Below are 14,782 nucleotides of genomic sequence, written 5' to 3' on the forward strand. Positions count from 1 at the left end.
AATCCGAGTTCTGTATCCTCAGTTTTGTGTCGTTTTGTTTGTTTCAGGCCACCTTCGACACCCCTTTCTATTAAAGTATTTTGTAAATTTAGTCTGAAATAATTTTCCAGAAAAATCACAAGAATAGTGCAAAGCCTTGAATTCACTTACAGGAAGAATGATTATAAGAAGTCTAAATCCAGGAGTGGGGTGTACTCAAAGACACCACTTGATTGAGGGATAAGAGAGACAATATTATGCCTAATTTGCTGCATGTTGGGGCCGGTGCTGTGGCATAGTGGGTCAAGCCACCGCCTCTAGTGTTGGCATCCTTTATGGGCACCAGTTTGGGCCCCAGCTGCTCCACTTCTGATCCAACTCTCTGCTCTGGCCTGGGAAAGCAGTACAAAATGGCCCAAGTCCTTGGGCCTCTGCACCTGCATGGGAAGACCCAGAAGAAGCACCTGGCTCCTGGCTTCGGATCCGGATCTGTGCAGCTCCGGCTGTTGTGGCCAATTGGAGAGTGAACCAGCGGATGGAAGACCTCTCTCTGTCTCTCTCTCTCTCCCTCTTTCCCTCCCTCCCTCCATCCCTCTCCTTTTCTCTCTGTGTCACTCTTTCAAATAAATAAATAAATCTTAAAAAAAAAAAAAACTTGCTGCATGTCAAGAATCCAAGTAATTATTGAAAGAATTAGCACAAACCCTTGGTCCTTCCTACTCATATTCTCTCTAGATCAGTGCCTTTCATACTTCAACATGCATCAGTCTTCCAGAGAGCTTATTATTCTGATTCAGTAGGTCTAAGGTATATACATTTTTTAATTATTTATTTATTGGATATGCAGAAGACGGAGAGAGAAAGGACAGGACAGAGAGAGCGAGTGAGTGCTCCCACCCGTTGATTCATTCACCAAATTCCCACAACAGATGGGGCTGGGCCTGGGCCAAAACAAAGCCAGGAACACAGTTCAGGTCTCCCACGTGGAAGTCAGGAACCCCAGTTACTTGGGACATCACTGTTGCCTCCCAGAAGCTTCCAACAGGAAGCCAGAGACAGCAGCCAGATCTGGGAATCAAACCCAACCCAGGTACTGTGCATGGGACTCCAGCATCTTAACTGTTAGGCTAAATGTCTGCTCCCAGAGAGTATACATTTCTAGAAAGTTGATGAGTAATGCAGACACTGCCAGCATGAACACTGTCAAGTAATCCCTATAGGTGAGGCTATGACTTTGCCTTTCGCACATTTTTGAAGATATTTTTGGGTGATCTCAGAAAAAAACAGGACTGTCACTTTTATAGACTTAATAGCACAGTGATTCTCAGCAGAGGCAGGAATGGTTCAGAAAGGAGCCTCTGGCCTAAGCTTCTAAAGTGGTCCACTTCACCATGCTCACCAATGCCTAACAATCAAAGTTTTCAGAGATTATTTTACTTAGAAATGAGGGTTTTGTTTTTTATTTGCTTCCAGGCAATGAGAAAGCACCTAGATTTATATATTAATGAATACATATATATTCATTAGCCAGTTTAAGAGGGAAAAACAAAGCCTCATTCAGAACTTAGCACCAATAATACTCCAGCCACAATCATTAAAGATTCATCTTCAAGTTATCTAGAACACTGCTTGGCTTAATATTTTCTTAGTTGAAATATAGTTTATATACCATAAAACTTAAAGTATGCACCCCACAAAATATTCTAGAATGCTCACAGGGTTGTGTTAACTATCACTGCTATCTAGTCCCAGAACACGTTCATCATCCCGAAAATAAATTGCATACTTTCCATTCTTCCCTCCCCCACGTTCTGGCTGCCAATTCATCTACTGATTTGCCTATTCTGGATATTTCATATAAGTTTCACGGCTTTTTGTGTCTGTCTTCTTTCACTTGGTGTAACATTTTCAATGTTCACTGACATTACAGCATGAATCAGTACTTCATTCCTTTTTGTGGCTGAGTAATATTCAATTGTATGTGTATATTACATTTGAGTTATCTGTGTGCATCAGTTGGGCATTTTTCCCCACTAGCCTGTTAATAATAATGCTGCTAGGGAGGGTGTTGTGATGTCATTAAATCATTGCTTGGGATGCTTACATCCCTTATCAGAGTGTCTGGTTCAAATCCTGGCTGCTCCACCTCCAATCCAACTTCCTACTGATGTGCAGAATAGGAGGCAGCAGATGATGGCACAAGTACATGGTTCCCTGACACCTGTTTGGGAGACCCAGATTGAGCTCCAGACTCCTAGCTTCAACCTACCCAATCCCTGGCTCTTGAGGGCATGTGGGGAGCAAACTAACAGATGAAAACTTCTCTTATGAAAATGTTTTCAATTCTTTTAGGCACCTACCAGGGAAAACTTGCTGGGATATATGGTAACTATATCTTTAGATTTCTGAGGCAATGTCAGACTGTTTTCCAGTAACTATATTTTACATCCCCATCAGCAATGTATAAGGGTTTTAATTTTTCCACATCCTTACTCACACTTGTTTGCATTTTTTATTATGACCATCCTAAGGTATCAAGTAGAATTTCACTCGGTTTTGAATTGTGTTTTCCTAATTATATTGAGAAACTTTTCATATGTTTATTGGCTATTTGTATATTTTTGAAAAAATGTCTATTCAAGTACTTTCTCCATTTTATAAATTGGGTTCTATATTTGCCTTTGCTGGCTGAGACTACTATACTAAAATATTACAGATTGGGTGGTTTTGACAACAATTTATTTCCTCATCATTCTGGAAGCTAGAAACCCAAGTTCAAGGTATCAGTAGGACTGGTTTTTCTAGAGGACTCCCTCTTTGTCTTGCACACAGCCCTTTCTCTATATGCATTCATACATTCCTGGTGTGTCTCTCTCTCCTTATAAGGGCACCAGTTATACTAGATTAGGACCTTAAACTTATGACCTCATTCAACTTTAATTACCTCCTTATAGGCCCTATCTCCAAATATAGTCACACAGGAAGTCTGCTTCAATAAATGAATTTTAAAGGCACACATTTCAATCCATAACAGCATCTTTCTTATTGCTGAATCTTATTCTTAATAGCCAAGGAAAAGGAACTTTTTATCATTGTTGTCACTTATTCCACATTTATTGTGTAAAACTTAACAGCTGGGGGCTGGTGCTTTGGTGTAGCAGGCTAAGACTCTGCCTGAGGGACCAGCATCCCATATGGGCACTGGTTCATGTCCCAGTTGCTCCTCTTCCAATCTGGCTCTCTGCTACAGCCTGGAAAGCAGTAGAAGATGTCCCAAGTCCTTGGGTACCTGCACCTGTGTGGGAGACCCAGAAGAAGCTCCTAGTTCCTGGCTTTAGAACAGCCTAGGTCTGGCCATTGCAGCCATTGGAGAAGTGAACTAGAGGATGGAAGACCTTTCTCTCTGTCTCTTGCTCTCTCTTCACCTCTCAAATAAATAAATAAAATCTTCAAAAAAAATTAACAGCTAGGTAATGCAAAGATTGTTTTTCTGTTTCTTGCTGTAGAACATTCGTTCTAAACTATTTCAAGAGCTTCAAATTTTCTACACAGGAAAGTTCTGACAGTCTAACTGGCTGGTTTTGAACTCTACCTGAATCTAATAGGATATAGCAGACAGGAAGGTAATTGTAGTATCATTTCATAATCTTTCAGACAATCTACAAGGTCAACTGTGTTAGAAAAGATACTGTTTAAGTGAAACTTTGACCAGGAGGCCATAAAATTTTAACAGTCCTTCCCAAACAATAGCTAGGCCTCTCCACAAGTATTCTTTTGGGGCCACAAACACAAAGGATCATGGAAAAGTAGACACAGTAATTTTACTATTAGGTATGCCATTTTTTGGTCTCACATGGTCATGCAGAGAAATCTGCATTACACAAAGCATTCATTTCTCCTAACTGTACATGTTTCAAAACAAAACGGGCATGATAATACTCTCTTCTACCACTCTTCACACCTTCTGGCTTTCTTCCACCACATCCAAACCTGAATCTAAGATGCTTATGACTCATGTGTAACTGCATGGTTCTTCTCTATGCATGTAAACACATTGCTCAGGGTCCTAGCAAGGGCTTTTGCTTCCTAGGAAGAAAGGAAGACAGAAAGATAGCTCAGCCTCTGAGCACTGTATCAATGTTAGTATCTCTACCTCATTCACTATCTTACCTTTACCTTTCCAGGCCATCTACCCCTGGTCCCCACCAAAACAGAAGAAAAATACATAAATAATGTGTCATCCTGAGGACTTTTAACCATAACAATTAACTAAGATCTGCAACAAACTAAGATCTGCACAGTTATGCAAGTGAAATGGGATTCAATCCAAAAGCAAAGGGAATTCAAAAACCAGAGCAAAGCAACAGCTGTGCAGCCATCCACGTATGCAGTGAAATCAGAGGCGAGAGAGGGGCTTAAGAATGACTCCAAAGTTAGTAGGAAAAAAGAAAGAGAGGAAAGAAAACTGACAGGTTATTTGATGTTTGACATTACTGAGGAGAGTATTATAGTACTGCTAGGTAAAAATTAATAATATGGAAAACTAAAGAACAAGCAAGGCAATTATTGACTCCATGAAAACCAGAGGTCCAAAAAAGGCAATATAAACATATTATACTAAGTGAGCTCAACTAGGTGTAAAAATTACACAAAGTAAATAATGTACATAAATTTAAACCAGAATTATAATTATACTGAAAAGGAAGGCAGAAGTAATAGATACATTGGAGGGAGCATTAAGAGAGATAAATCATAACAAATCAAAAATTACCTAAATTTTAAAAAAGCAGTGAAACAAAAATGATATTGACTTATGCACCAATTCTACTCACAAAAATTTTTAAATGTGAAAATACCAAGTACACTTTAGAAAATCTCATACACTGATGGTGAGTCTGACAAATCATTTTGAGAAATAAACTTAGCATTATCTACTAAAGTTCAAGATGTAGATGCCATCAATTACAACTGAAAGGACTGAAAACTATCAAATATTACAATGATACAACAAAATACCTCACTGGTAGATGGTAAGGAACTAACTCACTATTTTGGAAAGTGATAAGTAAAGGGGAAAAAAACAAGTCTTCACTTTAAAAACTACCTTTACTACATAAATTGTTTCCCAGGGTAAGAGAATAGTTGAAAGGGGGAATTTCTCCTTTTAAGTTTCTAGTACCAAAAAACTGATAGCCAACTGAACAAGTCATACTTGCTGCACAGCAGACTAAGCCATGACTTGTGACAGCAGCATCCAAGTCCTCACTGCTCCATTTCTGATCCAGCTCCCTGCTAATGAGCCTAGGAAGGCAACACAAGACAGCCCAACTGCTTGGGCCACTGCAACCCACATGGGCGAACAGGATGCAGTAACTTCATTTGTGAGTTCTATTAAACACAGAAATAACACCAAAGGTATAGAAACTGAGAGAAGAATAGATGAAAATAATTCTAAACTTTTTTTATGAGATCAGCTTTATCTTGATTTGAAAATTAGACATTTTACAAGAAAAAATATGTATCTTTCATAAATATAAACACAAAAATCCTTAATAAAATATTACCAAATTGAAGTAAACAGTATCTAAAAAGAATAATTCAACATGACTAAGTAGTTTATCCCAAAAATAGATAACTTAACACTTGAAAAGTATCAAATGATTCTCATGGATGCATAAAATACATTTTTAAACAATGTTTAAAAGACTAAGGAGGAAAATTTTTTTTAACTATTATTTAATGAATATAAATTTCCAAAGTACAGAATATGGATTACAATGGCTTCCCCCCCATAACGTCCCTCCAACCCGCAACCCTCCCCTTATCCACTCCCTCTCCCCTTCCATTCACATCAAGATTCATTTTCGATTCTCTTTATATACAGAAGATCAGTTTAGCATACATTAAGTAAATATTTCAACAGTTTGCTCCCACACAGAAACACAAAGTGAAAAATACTGTTTGAGTACTAGTTATAGCATTAAATCTCAATGTACAGCACACTAAGGACAAAGATCCTACATGAGGAGTAAGTGCACAGTGACTCCTGTGGTTGACTTAACAAATTGACACTCTTGTTTATGGCATCAGTAATCACCCTAGGCTCTTGTCATGAGCTGCCAAGGCTATGGAAGCCCCCTGAGTTCACTGACTCTGATCATATTTAGACAAGGCCATGGTCAAAGTGGAAGTTCTCTCCTCCCTTCAGAGAAAGGTACCTCCTTCTTTGATGACCCGTTCTTTCCACTGGGATCTCACTCATGGAGATCTTTCATTTAGGTTTTTTTTTTTTCCCCAGAGTGTCTTGGCTTTCCATGCCTGTAATACTCTCATGGGCATTTCAGCCAGATCCGCATGCCTTAAGGGCTGATTATGAGGCCAGAGTGCTGTTAGGACATTTGCCATTCTATGGGTCTGCTGTGTATCTCACTTCCCATGTTGGATCATTCTCTCCCTTTTTGATTCTATCAGCTAGTATTTGCAGACACTATTCTTGTTTATGTGATCCCTTTGGTTCTTAGTCCTATCATTACGATCAATTGTGAACAGAAATTGATCACTGGGACTACTGAGATGGCATTGGTACATGCCACCTCAATGGGATTGAATTCGAATCCCCTGGTATGTTTCTAACTCCACCGTTTGAGGCAAGTCAACTTGAGCATGTTAAGGAGGAAAATTTTTTCAACTTAATAAAAGATACGTATAGGGGCCATTGCTGTAGCGCAGCAGGTTAATGCCCTGGCCTGAAGCGCCGGCATCCCATATGTGCGCCAGTTCTAGTCCCCGCTGCTCCTCTTCCGATCCAGCTTTCTAGAAAGCTATGGCCTGGGATAGCAGTAGAAGACAGCCCAAGTCCTTGGGCCCCTGTACCCACGTGGGAGACCAGGAAGAAGCTCCTGGCTCCTGGCTTCAGATGGGCGCAGCTCCAGCCACTGCAGCCATCTGGGAAGTGAACCAGCAGATGGAAGACCTCTCTCTCTGTCTTTACCTCTCTCGGTAACTCTGTCTTTCAAATAAATAAAATAAATCTAAAAAAAAAAAAAGATATGTATAAAAAACCTACAGCAACCATCATACATAATGGTGAAAGACTGAAATTGCAAAGAAAGCAAAAATGTTCATTCTCACAGCTTCTAGTTAACATTACACTGGAAGTTCTAACAAATGTGATACAGCAAAAGGATATAAAAGGCATATAGTTTGGAGAGGCAGAGGAAAACCGTCTTTATGAAGGCATGATAATGTGCATAGAACATTCTAAGGAAACAAACAAAAAAAACTAATACAACTGGGGCCAGCATTGTCGCACAACCAGTTAAGCTGCCACATTGGCACCCCATATCAGTGCTTGAGTCCTGGCTACTCTGCTTCTATTCCAGCCTTCTGCTAATGTGCCTGAGAAGTACTTGAGCCCCTGCCACCAATATGGAAAAACAGGATGGAATTCCTGGTTCCTGGCTTTGGCCTGGTCCAGCCTCAGCTGTTGAGGAGTGAATCAGTGGATAGAAGATATCCCCTCCTTTGGGGCCAGCACTGTGGCGCGGCTGGTTAATGCCCTGGCCTGAAACGCCGGCATCCCATATGGACACCGCTTTGTGTCTGGGCTCCTCCACTTCCAGTCTAGCTCTCTGCTGTGGCCTGAGAAAGCAGTGGAAGATGCCAAGTCCTTGGACTCCTGCACCCACGTGGGAGACCCAGAAGCTCCTGGCTCCTGGCTTCGGATCCATGCAGCTCCGGTCATTGCGGCAAATTGGGGAGTGAACCATTGGATGGAAGACCTCTCTCTCTCTTTGCCTCTCCTCTCTCTGTGTAACTCTGCCTTTCAAATAAATAAATTTTTTTTAAAGAAATTATATCCCCTCCTTCCTCCCATACTTCTTCCTTCCCCTTCTTTCCCCCTACTCCCTCTCTACCTCCCTCCTTCCTCTCTTTTCTTCCTTCCCCTCTCTGTATATTAGCCTTTCAAATAAATAAACCTTTTTAAAAAATGGAATACAATAAATGAATTTGTCAAGGTTCTTTCCTACAAGATCAATACACAAAATTTGTACCTCTATGTATTAGTTATCAAAATTGCAAACCCAAATTTTAAAAACACTCCTAGTAACATCAAAAATGTGAAATACTTGAGGTAAACTTAACAAAATATGGGCAAGACATACTGAAAATTAAAAGGCATTACTAAGAAAAATTAAAGAAAAAACAATGAGAGTTGCGCCAAGTAATGAATAATGTCAAATGGCAACACAAACCTCAGTGGGCTTTAATACAGAAACAGATAAGCTGATTCTAAGATGTATATGGAAGGGTCAATAAGCCAAAATAGCTAAACAATTTTGGAACAGAGGCAAAATTGGAAAAATCATACTGATATATATAAGAGTTACTATAAAACTATAGTAATCAAGACAGTATGGTAGAAGACTGGACACAGATCAGTGCAACAGAATGCTGAACTCAGCTATGCCCTCTTATGCACAGTGAATTGGCTTCAACAAAGATGCTAAGATTTTTTTTTTTTTTTTTTGACAGGCAGAGTGGACAGTGAGGGAGAGAGACAGAGAGAAAGGTCTTCCTTTTCCGTTGGTTCACCCCTCAATGGCCGCTGCGGCCAGCACACTGCAGCCGGCGCACCGCGCTGATCCGAAGCCAGGAGCCAGGTGCTTCTCCTGGTCTCCCATGTGGGTGCAGGGCCCAAGCACTTGGGCCATCCTCCACTGTACTCCCGGGCCACAGCAGAGAGCTAGCCTGGAAGAGGGGCAACCGGGCCAGAATCCGGCGTCCCCACCAGAACTAGAACCCGGTGTGCCGGCGCCGCAGGCAGAGGATTAGCCTTTTGAGCCATGGCGCCAGCTGATGCTAAGATATTTTAATAGAAAAGGACAGGTTTCTCAACAAATACTGTTGGAATAACAACATTTAAAAATGCTTAAAAATTTTAAAAATGAACCTCAAATTTTACCTCATACCATACACCAAAATTAACTTGACATGGATTCCAGACCAATCATAAATGCTAAAACTACAAAACTTCTAAAAAAAAAAAAAAAAGCAAAGAAAATCTTTGTAATTCAAGGATAAGTACATATTTTCCAGCACACAACAAGCACCCAAAAGTAAAAAGATTTATAAACTGGACTCCAAAGTTAAAAACTATTACTTTTTAAAAGATAGAAGTTCTGCAACCCTCACTCATTTAACTGATAAGAATATTTATCAAGACAGTTTGAGAATATGCATTTTAATTAACTTTAAAGATGATTAAAAAATAAAGAGTATAACAAAAAAAAAAACATGGGCATAAGATATAAATGGGGAAAAAATACTCAAGGCACATATATCTCATAAAGGACATTTACCCAGTGAGAAGAAAAAATTCTTACAACTCAATAGATAACCCAAATAAAAATGGGCAAAATATCTGAACATGTACTTCCCAAAAGAAAATATACAAATGTTAAATGAAATGATGCTCAACATAATTAGGGAAATGCATACCGAAACCACACGGAGTTCCTACAGAGGTTAAATTTAAAAAGACCAATGATACCAGGCACTGACAAAGATGTGGAAAAACTGAAACTTCTTTAACACATTGATGCTGACACATATTAACACATAAATACAAAATGGTACAGATGCTTTGGGAAAGTCTGGCGGTTTCTTCTAAAGTTACACCATGTATTTATCATGACTCAATTAATTCATCCTTAGGTATTTACCAAGAGATATGAACACACAGGTCCACAAAGAGATTTGTGATGTCTGTACATAGCAGCTTTATTCATAATAGATCAGCACTCAATAGATCAAAACAAACTAGATGTCCACCAACAGATGAATAGCTAAACACACTGTGGTACATCCATACAATAGAATATTATTCAGCAATAAAAAGAACATATTACTGATAAAAGCAATAAGGTGGATAATTTTCAAAGCATCATGTTAAGCAAAAAAATTCTGACAGAATGAGAATACACATTATATGATCTTTTTATTTGAAATTCTAGGAAAATTATAACTAATTTATGCTCACAGAAAGCAGTTAAGTAAATGAATAGGGTTGGCTATTCGGGTGGAGGGGAACTGACTGAAAAAGATCTTTGGACATCTTTCCCGGTGACAGCTGTATAGTGTATCATGATGATAGTGCTAGTTAAGTGGATGTTCACATTTGTCAAATGTCTCCAAACTATAAACTTAAAATTACTGCATTGTTAACAGTCATGCATCACATACATTCTGAGAAAAGCATCATTAGGCAACTTAGTTATTGTAAGATCATAGACTATCTACACAACTAAGATGACTATGATCCCACTGATCCATACAGCTTTACGGAACCACCATTGTATATGCAATCTGTCTGAAACGTTAGCAGTTCATGACTACATTTAAATTATGCCCATTTTAGAAAGTTGATGGGGGACAAGGGATATCATAATTTGTTTTATATTTTTCCAATTAAATCTAGAGGCAATATTATGGTGCATCACAACTCCATCAGTAGACCTCTTTTAAATATCCTGAACAAATTTTCACTATTGCCTCTTCACTAACATCATTCATTTTCAATAGAATTGCCATAACAAAAAATCTAAAATTAGAAATTAATTCCATTTGGTGTTTAATGTATTTCATATTTACATTGAAATATACTCACACTTTTGTGAGGTTGGAGGGAGTCATAAAATTATAACCTGTCTCCTGCACCCCAAACTCTTAAACCATGTTAGACTCAGAGTCAGGCAGATTATATCAACCATATTGCTAAAAATAGGCTAGGTTAGAAGATATAATTTAGTGCAAACAATGGTCATCTAATATTTAACCCACTATTGGAGCTGCTCACCATGGTATGGGCAGAGCTGCACAAGCGTCAGCAGAGAGCCTGTACAGCAAGATTCACAAGTAGCTGGCAAGAGACCACACACAGGCTCTCCACAGAGGTAACAAATCCAAAGAAAGGAGGAAAATGAGATATGGCACACCCAGTTGTATAACCTAATAAACCACCTTCTTTCTTGGAAAGGTAGGAGTGAGAGACCAGAATCCCTTGCAAGTCCTAGTGAAGTAGGCAGGCATACAGGCTAAAATTGATTAGGTTTGTGAGCTGAAAGACCACGCCTTTGCCACGCCCCTGTGTGACCTCATCCCCCTACCGGGCCAGACCTAGGTGCCAACCAGCCAATCAGGTTAATTAACCACTCCCCTTTGGAAGTGGGTTAAAAGCCTGGGGCACAATGTGTCAGGCCCTCTCTTCTTCCCTGGACTCTTGCCAGGAGGGGGCTGGTGGCTGTAGCCCTGTGCCTCCAGGCCATGTGCTCCAGGCTTCCTGGCCTAAATGTTCATCCACGTGGCTGGTTCCTGGTGCTTGGTATGAACCCCTATTCACCACTCTCTCTTAAATAAAGCTCTCACTCTCCTATATATCTTTCTCACTAAATAAAAGCTTAAAACGTACCATGCTGCCTCGTTTATCTGTGCAGATATTTAGAATTCTCTAAATATTAGGCAAGAACGCTCTTGGGCTTATTAATATTGGGGATTTAATAATAAGCCTGTGGTGAAATCGTATGGCACCCCAAATTCCGGTAGCACATGTGGCACCCCAGGTAGCATTTCTAGGGAAACTTAAAGGGACACATTTTTAGTGCAGATTTTAGGGAGTCTTTTCCGATTTCACTAGGAAGCCATCCCCAGCCTTTCCCCTCCCACCAAAGTGATTAATGTTTCTCAAGCTTTCATTCACCATGTCACACAGAACAAGGAAAGTTTACATTAACACACATTAAAGAAAGATTCAGGCATGCCATCTTTTATCTTCCATCAATGTAGCCATATTTAATTGCAAGTGACCAAGGTACATGACTTTAGGAATTGGCTCCTTTATTTTGTTTTAATTTACTGTAGTAAGGAAGTAAATTATTTTAAAATTTCCATATTTTATTATTAATTACAAAAAACAACTACCTTCCTTTCTCTATCCTAAATACCATCAATTATAAAATACAGTAGCTTAATAATAACCTCTCAGAAAAAAACACATTTAATATACACACTGAAGATAATTACTATGGAACCATGGTTCTTGTGTCAACTCACAACTCATTTAGATACCTGTATGTCATTAAAGCATAACTCAATCAATTTAGAAGAGCTTCTAATGTGAAGAAATTTAAAGAGATGACTCATAAGTTGTTGAGAAAAGCAGTGAAACAAATTTTTGAATTATGTAAAATCATAGTTTTTAAATTGAAAAGATTATGCTACTCAGTTAAAACCATGAAAACTCTAAGACAAAGCTTTGAAAATAAAAAAGTCCTTTAAGTTTTCATGTATAACATCAGTTCAAAAGGTTTTCATACCTAAACCACTAACATCAAATTTTTCATGTAAGTCTCAGTTGCAGCAGATTTGAGTTCTATGATATATATATATATATATATCTTGCACAACTTTTTGACGTTTTATGTCCTATCTGCGAGCATATTTCTGATAAATACTCTTATAACCCAACAGTCTGTTTTCTAGAAAGTGATCCTCAAGTGATCAGGCATATGTAGTACTCTGACTAATGAATGTCTATTCCAACAATTTTCAAACAATACAAATTATATCCAAATTATATCCAATATAGTCTGAGCATTAAACAGTATCATTTTAGAATTTTAACATTATACCACTATCCTTAACATCAATTATTTTTCTTCAGAATCAAAAAGATGTGTTATGACAATTAACAACCTTTTTTACAGATTCATATATCAGTATTCACATCTTTGCAAAGTAATAGGTGGATCTTCTCTTAATACATAGAAGAGTGGTAGCTAAACCAAGCATCTTTTGAAGAAGCCTGGAGAAATGAGCTGGCTTTCTTCTCTGTAACTCACTATTCCTTTTTCTCCTGCATCTTACATCTAAACTATTTTATGTCTTATATTTATATAAGGATGAGACTAAACTGGCCTAGCAATATCAATATGAGGAAACACTAACTTCTTTAACAGAGTGGCTATATGCACTTCATCCTAGATCTTGTCTCCTTTGAGCCTGAGGCATAAACCTGATGTCAACAAAAATCTCCAACTGATAACCATCTGCTCTATTAGTATCAGGAATAGTAACATCTCACTTTTAGATAGGTAGGATTAAGAAGTTCTCCTTTCTTAGTATCAGAAAAGGGGCCGGCGCTGTGGCCACAGCAGGTTAACACCCTGGTCTGAAGCGCTGGCATCCCATGTGGGCACCAGTTTGGGACCCAGCTGCTCCACTTCCAATCCAGCTCTCTGCTATGGCCTGGGAAAAGCAATAGAAGATGGCCCAAATTTTTGGACCCCTGCACCCAAATGGGAGACCCAGAGGAAGCTCCTGGCTTCGGGTCGGCGCAGCTCCCGCCATTGTGGCCACTTAGGGAGTCAACCATTGGATTGAGGACTTCTTTCTCTCTCTCTCTCTCTGCAACTCTGAATTTCAAATAAATAAATAAATCTTTAAAAAAAATCAGAAGAAACTGAGGTAAAATATCTCCAAATTAATACAAGCTTTTTCTAGAAATAGCAAGTATGTACTAAGCACTTCACTTGCAAGGGGCTTTACATATATTACTCTCATATTTATTATTCTTGATTATTTATATATATATATTGCTCTCACATAAGAAATTATGTAAATTAAAGTAATTCTCAAAAGCTTACAACACAAAAAAATCTTCAAAATGCAGGGGAGGGGCCGGTGCTGTGGCACAGCAGGTAAAGCCACCACCTGCAATGCCGGCATCCCATATTGGCACTGTTTCAAGTCCTGCTGCTCCTTTTCTGATCCAGTTCTCTGCTGTGGCCTGGGAAAGCATCAGAGGATCCCAAGTGCTTGGGCCCCTGCACCTGCGTGGGAGACCTGGAAGAAGCTCCTGGCTCCTGGCTTCAGATCAGCCCACCTCCAGCCTTTGCAGCCATTTGGGAAGTGAGCCAGCAGATGGAAGACCTCTCTCTCTCTCTCTGCCTCTGTCTCTCTGCAATTCTGCTTTCAAATAAATAAAAAAACTTAAAAAAAAAAACTTTACAAAATACAGGGGAAAAAATATCCACAAATAAACAAATATCCATTACTCAAAACAACATACCAAATATTGAGTACTTTCTATGGATATCTATCAATGCCCATGAGAATATTCCTTATTAAATAAAGTAAATTTTTGTATTACTCTAAAACTGACCTCTCCAGCCAGACTTAACTTTTGATGATATGACTTAGGGGAAAACTTAAAATAATTTTTAAGGCAAGTGCAATTTCTCCAACTCCGGGAAAAAGAAAGAAAGGAAGGAAGTACAGGCAAGAAGAAAGGAAGGGACGGATGGAAGGACGGGGAAGAAAAGCATTTCACAAAAACAAAAATCTTCAAAAATCATCCTCATAGAAAAGAAGACCATTACTTATATGCTCAACAGTGTTAGGTAAGATTTCTCAACACAAAGTAGTTTATCTTACTTCTAAAAAAAGTAAAATTAAATTTACACTAATATCTTCCTGAGGGTCAGAAGTAACAGTATTCAATAGTTCTACACAGTTTTACTACAATACATATGACATACAAGCGATTCATATTAGCAGTGGTACTCTTGATTTATGAAAGTGTTTGGGCCTTCACTTAACATTAACTCTACTTAATGTATCCTTCTACTCATGGGACAGAACTAAAAAACACAATCCAGTTTCTATGCATTTTTTTGCTAAAATTTTTCACTAATTGGTATTCTAATAGCAACATTCCTACATTTTTATTTCTAGAAAGATATGT

Source organism: Oryctolagus cuniculus, chromosome 14, assembly GCF_051225735.1.
Source record: "Oryctolagus cuniculus isolate XC-2025 breed Fujian yellow rabbit chromosome 14, ASM5122573v1, whole genome shotgun sequence".
Lineage (NCBI taxonomy): Eukaryota > Metazoa > Chordata > Mammalia > Lagomorpha > Leporidae > Oryctolagus > Oryctolagus cuniculus.